We start from the raw sequence: 10,293 nt of genomic DNA, 5'->3' as shown, positions 1-10,293 counted from the left end.
TGTATTGCATTTCATATCCTAAATGGGACGTTATTGTGATCTACTTGAGCTAGTCTAATTATCATGTTATCATGAATGGAAATAATATTCCATGTGTGTTATATTTGACAAAAGTTTATGCATGACTAAATTGTTATATTTGGCCATTAAATTGCATGAAGTTGAAAAGTATTATTATTACTTTTAAATCAAGCTTGCTTAATAACATTATTTTGACTATCAACTAGCTTGCTTATAGTATAAAAACATGTAAATTCCATCAATTTCATGTGGAAGCTTGTAGAATTGAAGATAATTTGAGATGTCTAAGCTATAAAATATGTTGATATTTTATAAGGACTTTTCATGTATATATAAGTTATAGCAACTATCTCCATTTGTATGAGACTTTTTGGATTCAAACCCAAGAGAGGGCTTATGTTCAAAGTAGATACAATATTATATTATTGTAAAGATATTTGAAGAGATGTTATCCCTAGTAAGTGGTATCAGAGTCGTGTCCCTAGTTTAGTCATATTGATATAATCCTTAAGTGTCGAACAAAGATGTAGTGGAACCTCAAAAGAAGTCGTGGTGTAATCCAAGGTTGAACTATATCGGATAGGCAGTATGCTCTGGTGAAAAGAAGTTAGCCTAGATAAGAGTTAGATGTATGAATAGCTACTTCAAGGGAGGCTCAGTTGGTCCTTTGCTCGAGGGAAGGATTGTTGGGAATACAACCAAAGTCCTACATTGGTTAGATAAGATCATGGGTACATAGGTGTACATATATATAATTTCAATTGATTGAAAATCTTTATTGAGTATGTCTAGGATCTTGAAAAGATAAAATGAAGATTGATGATTTAGCAACTTTTGAAGAAACATTATGAGTTAAACATGGATCTTCAATTTCTAAAAGGAAACAAAGCAGTTAGGTTTAAGTGAATCTTCAAATATCTTAATGCATATTTTCATATGACTAAAATATTTGAAATAGCCAATATAAACCCATGATAGTATTTGTATAATACATCGCATAGATGTAAAGAAGTATTTATTCAAGTTGTTTGAGTTGATTATGTGAATATTTGTTAATATCCTTTGATACACACGTTTATTCAAATTTATTTGAGCTGATTGTGTAATTATCTGTTTGTATGTTGGTGGTATACTGATCTTGGATACAAACATAGATGTAAGTAATTCTAAGTTATTTATGTCCTCACAATTTGAAATGAAAGATTTAGGTGAGGATGATGTGACATTTGGTGTTAAAATTAGGAAAACTGAAAATGGATTTTCTTTATATCGATCACATATTGAAAAATGAGATTTGATTGCTTTGTTTATGCTCCTGTAAGAATAACTTATGACGTTAGTATGAATCTTAAGAAAAATAAGGAAGATTGTATTACTTGATCTGAATATACAAAGATTATAGGAAGTGTTATGTTTTTATGAACTATAATATAACTATGATTAAAGATCATTTGGTTGCTCTTCGTCATTTATTGAGGTATCTTAATGATACAATAGATTATTGTTGCATTTTAATACTTTTCTACCATACTAGAAGGGTAGTGTATGCAAATTGGATAACTTAGAATGATGAAATAATCTTTATTAGTAGATGTGTTTTTATTAGGTAGATGAGCTATTTCATGGAAGTCTACAAAACAGACTTGTATAGCAAGGTCCACTGGGAGGTACACCATTGCTCTAGAATTAGCAGGACAATAACATTTATTTGATTAATTAGAAAACCTAATAATCACTATATATATTAAATCTAATTTAATATATATAGTTAATTAAATAAACATAATATGTTTATCTACCTCCACCTCTCAAAATTAACAAATTCCTTATGATTCTGATTCATAAAAAAAAAAAAAAAATCATTATGTGAATCCTATTAAAATATTTCTCTCTTAGTTATAGATCAAATCTATAATTAATCATATCATATTAATCTCATTAATATGTTATTCCATCAATTGATTTGAACATTTCAAATCATTCATCTTATATTTCCTTTAGGTGAGCTATCGAAGGGACCTTACGGACCTACAGATTAAAAACTCCAATGATATGAGATTAATTGATTAAACTCCTTTAATCCAATTAATCAATATTCATTAACTACCGGGCACTTAACTAAAGACCAATAATTGCACTCTTCATACTGCAGATTTATTTATGTGTCCATGGATATAACCAATTAACATAACGATGACCCTTCACAAATGCTCATAACTACAACTTGGTCAAAATACCGTTTTACCCCTGCAGTTACATCTAACTCCTTAAGTATCACTAATTCCTTTAATGAATAAACAGTTTATAGTCCAACTATAAACTAACACTTCTCGAGCCAATGAGAGGTTGGGATCTCATTGTTCAAGACTCGAAACCAGCTATTAAGGGAACAATTTATCTACTTTCCCAAGGAATGGGAATGAGTGAATTCCATCTTGTGTTGCTATGTTCCCAACTCCCTAATTAGACAAATCCCAAAAATGGTAGGCTTATTGAGTCGACTATCATGGTCACTCTCACCCATACAGATCAAAGAACTACCGTCATAAACAGGAGTTCACAACTCACTCAAGATTAAAGTCAAGTCTCCTATGGTTATCCTGGTGAAATGTAAGTCTCTTTTAGTAACGGTGTTATATAGAAAGTCTATTCATTTCGTGATCTGATTTTATACAAACCCTTTTTATAGAATACCCCCACTCACATTTCTCCATATGAATTATCAGGATAAGATCATTTCTAGCACTTTACAACAATTCTAACATTTACAAAGCGGATCGTATTCGTAGTGTCACCAAGATACCAGGATAAGGTATCCAACCTTATCCATCTACTACAGACCATTTAGGTTATTACTTAAACATGATCCACCTTTATGTCTCCACATACATGTTTAAGTTTCATAAAATAACCTTGGATCTTAATTTATCAGATTGAATTAATACAGTCTAATCGTCAAATAAAGTACTTCAGATTTTATTAGATAAATAATTTATGTTAACATAACTACAAACCACGAGATACACTAGATTTAGGACATAAATCCCAACAGTGGTCGCCTTCTATGAAAAAGTTTAAGGATCTTTTTCTAGAGCTTTCACTTTGACCCGAGGTTCTATGTGCATGGCCTTAAATAGCACACTTTTATCGTGAAATCGATGAAAATTTAAGGAGTAAAACGTGTTGTAGGGGTCTCAACCGTAGTTATTGAAAGTCCAAGAGGTAACTCACCTTCTCTAATAAAGTTATTGCCCTACATTACTATGCATCAATTCAAATCGTAAGATATTCATGGTTAAGTTTTTCTCCTATCTTTGCTTAGAAACATCTTTAAAGCTTCCAAGGTTTTTAATTTTTTTCTCTTGTTCCTTTGCTATACTGGTCATTTGCGAGGATTATTCGAAATGACTTTGGGCCAAGGTGTAAACCTTAGACCCTATTTTATTATGTAAGTACGTTTAAGTTAATGTACTATGTATGTTGCTTGAAAAAGGGGGCTTGAAAGTTTTGAAGGAAATTATTCTAAGTGTAGGAAGAAGAATAAAGCGTGAAAATGGTCCTACCATGCCATGCATCCAACGTTACAAAGGGGAAAAATGGCTAAGTGTAAAGCTTGTGTTAAGTGCCATGAAGAACTTAGTGAAGGCTAAGGCATGCAGGATGCGTGTAGCCAAACTTGACTAAGAGGGGCTCGAGGCAAAAGCTAGGTAGGCCACAAGGCGTAAGAGACCGTAAGGCGCAAGATATGCATTGGCTTGATGGGTGCTGAAGAATGACGTGGAGACTTTAGGAGATGTTGGTGAGCGAAAAGTTTCAACGCAAGTGCCTAAGCCGTGAGGGCAGGAGACAAGGGTTGAAGACACATTGGTCGAAAGAAGGGTCTATGTGATGCACTACACTACAAGAAATTTTTTTTATAGCCTTTGAGGGTAGCCCTTTTCAAAATAGGCTATGAAATTAAATGTAAAAAAAAAAAAAAAAAAGAAATGAAATGGAAAAGAGAAGGAAAAAGAAAACACCTTTGTATGCGCGCAGGTTGGGGAGATGAATTAACTTTTAAAAAAACTTCTTCTTCAAAGGCGCCTCTCGATTTAGTTGTTTTGCTTCTCTCTCTCTCTAAATTCTCCCTCTCCCTCTTAACATTTCTCCATTGCCAAGGGCTCAATCCATTCCGATCCATTCCTCACTATCCTCCTTCAAACTGAAGTGTAGCGTCTTCCCATCCTTCTAGGGCTTCCAATTCTTTTTTGTCTCTCACATGATTCTTGAAATTTAGGGTTTTTTTCATCTGTTGGTTTTGGGGGTTTAGTGGGGTGGAGAAATGAAGGGTTCTTAGATATTTTTGACCCCATGGCCGGTCGGGATGGATCCCAATTATTCTCGTGCCTCTTATGCTTCATCATCCGACGTTTATTTTGGATTTTCTTTTAGCGATAGTAATTTCTCTGATCGTTTTCTCTGGATTGAGATTATGGGGGAACCATTGCAGTCCTGTCTTAATGATGTTCGATGTACTAAGATCCTCGATATGGCTCGACGGAAGAGACGGCGAGTGGAATGCAAGAAGGAAAACGGTAGAAATCTTGGCTTTTTTTGTTTCCTCTTTTGGTTCCAATTTTGATTTTCCTCCGTGAAATTGTCTCTGTAATGCTTGTTGGTGTTGACGAAAAAGAGAAAACCTGGAATTATTGAAGTCTTTAGTTTATTATTTGGGAAATGGAAATATATTAAGCCAGGGGAGGGGGGGATAATCATGAAGTGAATAGTTTCAGCCTTAGGAGTAATTTGTGTCACAATGATTGGAAAAAAAAATGATAGGGGACCTCAGTTTTCAAGGTGAACAGAAAGATGCTAGAAAGGTGCCACAGTTTTCTACACTAACAAGCACTTCCCCTACCTTTATTTTTTTGTATTCTTGTGTGTGTAAACTTTACTATTAACTACACATTTATTTTATTTTATTTGTACCATTAGCAAATATCATATCTTTGTATAGGACTTGTGCATGTTCAACATCCTTGGTAGAAATATCCTTGGAATTAAAACATTATTATGTTAAAAATTTGAAATATCTTAGAAGGTAATTAGAAGTGGATTCCCCTATTTTTCATGAATGTTTGTTATTGAAATAATATTTCAAGTTTTGTTGTTCTCTCTCGTGGTCTTATTTTTTCTTTTAACAAGCTTAAATTTTTTACTTGCACGTGTTAAGCTTTTTATTGCAACCCATATATGAAAAATAATTATTGTTGTCATAAGACTTGGTATTATAGCTATTAAAGTCATTTCTATTTGTGAGCAGTTGATATTTACTATTTTACTACTTGATCATACAGTTTTTCATCCCTATTAAATTTTTCTATCTATTTGTCTAGTTGTTGCACTACCTGATGATCAGAGCTGCAGTATCAGTATTTTAATGTACGATTGTTGTTGCATACTTAGCTCTTTAAGATGTTAGAGATAGGGGTGTATAAATGCTTGTAATAACTTGAAATGTTCATTAGAGGTTTGTTAATGTGAATAAGGTTAGGATGGTTCGGTCATAGGCAGAAAATTTGAAGATTAGAATTCTGGCAGAAAGCTAGCCATTATGGATGCTATTATCAATACATATGGTTAGGAAAGCCAGTGGGTATTTGTGAGGAAGATTAAAAGTTAGGATATTTGTATTTTTACCGGGGAGATCAGGCAAACTTTAGAGAATGCACTTGAAAGGCTATCTGTAACTAGTATATCTTCTCTTTGTTATTTTTGTACAGTTTCAGTCCTAGCTTCCTACTTTCCAATTTCAAATTTAGCCCAAATTTTTCCTTAAGCACATTTTGCACAAGTCTTTATGTTCCTCAACTATATATCTTTCTCTCTATTTTATTCCTTTTTTTCTTTTTTCCTCTTTATGGCCCATTTCTATTCAAAATTTTGAGTCTATTGTGTTTGACTAAAGTTTGATTCATATATCTTTGTGTAAATATATACCATGTAAAGTAGGCATAGGTTTCAATGGCCAAACTACTATAATCCTTCTTGTTCTTCTTATTCTTCTTGCTTCTCTGCTTCTCTTAGGATTATTTGGTATTACTAGTAGAGATTAGGATTACTAAGGAAAATTGTCGATTTTGACTTTTGTCTCATGAAGACTTCACGAGACAAAAGACAGAAATCAACCCTTTTTAATTCAATGATTAGGGACAACGTATTCCCTGTAAAGTAAATCTCAATAATGGTATAACATTGTTTACTTTTATACAATAATTTGTGGATTTCGTTATTAAATAAGCTTTCATTATTTGTAGTTTTCTTTCCTTGAAATTTTTTAACCCTTTTTGATACATGAGAAATACTTAGAGGTTGCTTGGGTAATATGCAGTTTATGGTGTCAAATTGAATTAAGAATAGGATAGGAGCTTCTATCTTTTATTTATTGATTTTATGAATCAATTATACTATTGTATGAAATTAGTTGTTTGTTTGGAAGAAGTTTGTGGTGTTGTTGTTTCTAGTACTCGTTTTTTTATATACTTATTCCGCTACATCTGAAATCACATGTACCGAAGAAGCATTGGACAATATAGTTGCATGGTCATTTGATAAAGTGATTATTGGTATGTTATTTATAAGCTTATTTATCTACTTTTCTTAAAGATTTTCTATATTTGCTTAATATACACTATTATTGGTGCGTACAAAATCATACATTGATATAGATTTTATAAATTTATGTAGGTGAATGAAATGATGCCTTACTAGAGGAAAAGAGCACCAACATGACAGCTCAACTATGTAACAATATAATCTTGAATACTTGGAGAATTTTGTATTTTGAGGACTAATTAATGTTGTTGGTACATTCACTAACTACTTTATCTAGCTTGTATAGATGACAACTTTATTCTAGAAAATTATTGAATACTTTATCTTGCAATGTTAATAGATTATGAATGGAAGTTATTAGTATCTATTGTGCTATGAAGTATTTTATGTGTGTAGATTTTAACTAAAATTGAATATTTGAACTAAAAGTTATCAAAATCTAATTAATTCAAAAAAATATTTTTGAGAAAAAAAATACCTCTTTTATAATCATGAGTTAAAGTTATTGAAAGATTTTATTTAGCAAAAACGAAATGCTATCAAAAGGTTATTATAATAATTGGAAATGATTAAATAACATTACTATAGTATACAATTAAAGCTATAAATACTATATTATAGCGTAGAAAAAAAAGGTTATTATATGTTAAAAATAGCACATTATTTTAGCTATATAAACATATTATAGCTTTAATAAAAAAATACTATCAAATGTTTTTTATAGCAACGTATATAAACTATATCTTCATACTCTATAATAGCATCCATTACAGTTTTAGAAAAACACTATAAAAAGTCTCATACTTTTAATAACATGGGCTGTTAGGACTTTAAAAAAAGCTGTAAAAAGTCTATTATTAGTTATTTTCTGTTAGTTATCGTATATGTTATTTCTTGTAGTACTAGCCTATGCGATGGTACTCTAACCTATGCGTTGGTGTGAGATGGAAGAGTTCAGCTTAATTACCAAGCTTAATGGATAAGGTGTCATGTTTAGATGCCTTAAGTATGTATAGTAGTTGAGTTGTCACTGTATTAAGCCATCTGCCCATGCTTGCCTTAGTATAAAACGAGGAAGTCAAGTAGGAGGGCTTGGTTTGACATTTCCACTCGTGCTAAGGGAGGAAGGTTGCTACTGATTTGAGGTTTGTTCAGTGCTAAAAACAAAATGAGGCTGTCAAGAGGAATTTTTCATGAATTTGAGTTGAAGTTCGAAGATTTCCCTAAGCGTACCAATTTTTTGAATTTCTTGGACAAGCGAAGAAGGTTGATATATTTTGAACATGGCAAGAGGAATCAGAGGCCCAAATTTTAAAGTAAGGAAGCTAAGATGTTTATGAACAAGTTCTTAGAAGGAAATTCTATGAAATAACATCTGGAATTTAAGTTATTAAGGCTAGAGATTGAATCTGGGAGTTTGATGTTTGAATAAGAAGGCAGCTGCATCTGAGGGATAAACATGTAGTTGATGAGTGAGGCTGTGCACGACTGGGTGCAAGCGTTGACTGAAGAGTGTGCGCAAGGTGAGTGCAAGGTTGTGAAGGAAGGATGACATTGGCCAGGCATGCTAAGGAGATTGTTGGCAGGCGATTAACATATAGGCACCATGCGCGTGTCCTAGAGCCTAGGTGAGCATTATGAGCACATGGCTACTCACAAGTTGAGCATAAGGTAAATTATCTTTATATTCTGTTGCGATGAAGTATGCTACACGATAGAGTATGCTATGCGATGAAGTTTTGTATGCAATGGAAGTCGTGAGGATTGTCTAAGGGTGATGTTAAACTTAAGAATGTAAGTTAAGCTCAAGAGATAGCTAATAATTTTTAATCAAGGGTATTCACTGATGTTAGAGGGAAAATGCAAATAGGAGAAACCTATCATCCTTTGAGGAAATAGCCTAAGACAGTGAGTGACAAAGTTTATGAATATTTTCTCTTATGTGTTTTCAACGCATGATTTATAATTGAGCTAGTTTTCAAGATATTTTCTTAATGATGAACCACGCATGAACTTTTAGCTTTGCGATGAGTTTTCTAAATAAAGCATTGTTGGATGGATAGCAGCACGCAGCGGAAGAGAACAGGATCCATAAGCATTCTAATTCATAATTTTGATTGAAAAGAAACATGTTAAAAACAGAGTTTAATGGGTTTCAAGAACATACCTTGTCCGAACCAACGAAATCTCTATTTCCAGCTGCAAAATCTTTTGAATCCTTGTGTAGATCACCACAAGATCTTCTCTACTATCCTCTTGGTGCTTTAGATGGAGCTGTGGGACTCAAAATAAGCTGGAATCAAAGGGAATATGAAGAAAACTCACTGAACAGAACCCATTGGAGAACACCTTCTTCATCTGAATTTTTCAGCAAAAATTCTTTCTTCACTCCAATCTCTTTAATATATTGTAGACTATCATGCAAAGAGATATGCTGCATAGGATGCAACTCATGCTTGGAGTAAATCAAGGAAGAGATGGTAGGCTTCTTGAAAGCTACTTGAAGATGAACTTTGAAAAACCCATTTTCAAGTTTTGTGTAATTTTCAATTTCCAAAATCCATTTTGATTTTTAAATCATATTTTATTTCTAAAATCAAAATTTATTAATTTTACAAATTAATTTCAAAAATTAATTTTCTAATAAAATTAATAAATAATTATTTAAACAATTTAAATAATTCTAATTAATTTAATATCCAATATTAAATTAATTTTTTACACAAATTCATCTTCATATATTTAAATCATATTTAAATATATTTTCTTCAATTCCGTTTGATTCTAATTTGAATGTTTCAAATTAACTTATCACATACTCTAGAGCTAATCCATTTCCGAGTTAGTAGTGGAACCTCATGGACCTACAGATCATGGGCTCCCCTCACTGTAGATATATTATGTCCACTCGATATAACCATGATTAGTAAGTTAACCCTTCACGGGTTGTTCACAATAACGACTAGGTCAAATCTCTGTTTTACCCCCGAAATTACCTCTTGTTCCTTAAGTCCCCACTGATCCCCTAATGAACAATTGTTTTATGATCCAATCACAAAACGAGCCCCTCTCATTGAAATGAGAGGGCGGGATCCCTTGTTCAAACCCTAGAATTAGCACTTAAGGGAACAACCTCTCTACTATCCCTAAAGTGGGTAGGAGTGAATTCCTTCTTGCATCTTATGTCCCCAGCTATCTATCCAGTCTTACTCCTGAAATAGCAGTCATATTAGGCCGGTGCTGTTGAGCCAACCTTCACCTATGCAAATCTAAGGGCAATCCTAGATAAACAGGAGTTTATAGTTAGCTCAGGATTAAGGTCAAGTTACCTAGGTCATCGCTTTGAAATAGTCAGTCTTAAACAGTAAACAACGTATAAAGTAAGAGTGACTCATTTCGTGGTCCGATCTTGTACAAACTATTTTACACAAGGACACTCCCACTCCTCATGTCCAAAAACGAATTAGGATCACATCGTTTGTAGCATTTTACAACTCCTTGTAATAATTACAGAACAGGTCGTATTCAATAGTGTTACCAGAATAAGGTACCCAACGTTATTCATGTACCATAGATCATTTTGACTATTTACTCGAACCTGATCCACCTTTATGTCTCCACATAAAGTTCAAGTACTCATTCAATAGTCAATGGACTTTTAGGTTTATTGGATTTCTA

General features: G+C 32.8%; 1 long non-coding RNA gene across 1 annotated transcript; it reads left to right on the top strand.

Moving 5' to 3' along the window:
- Nucleotides 1–4,014: 4,014 nt before the first annotated feature.
- LOC120089314 lies at nucleotides 4,015–6,978 on the top strand. Its single transcript, XR_005485146.1, has 3 exons — nucleotides 4,015–4,595; nucleotides 6,579–6,626; nucleotides 6,748–6,978. It is a non-coding gene; the product is annotated as an uncharacterized LOC120089314 (long non-coding RNA).
- Nucleotides 6,979–10,293: the final 3,315 nt, after the last annotated feature.

The sequence above is a fragment of the Benincasa hispida genome, chromosome 10 (genome assembly GCF_009727055.1).
Source record: "Benincasa hispida cultivar B227 chromosome 10, ASM972705v1, whole genome shotgun sequence".
NCBI lineage: Eukaryota > Viridiplantae > Streptophyta > Magnoliopsida > Cucurbitales > Cucurbitaceae > Benincasa > Benincasa hispida.
This window is presented reverse-complemented; position numbering and strand designations above follow the sequence as displayed.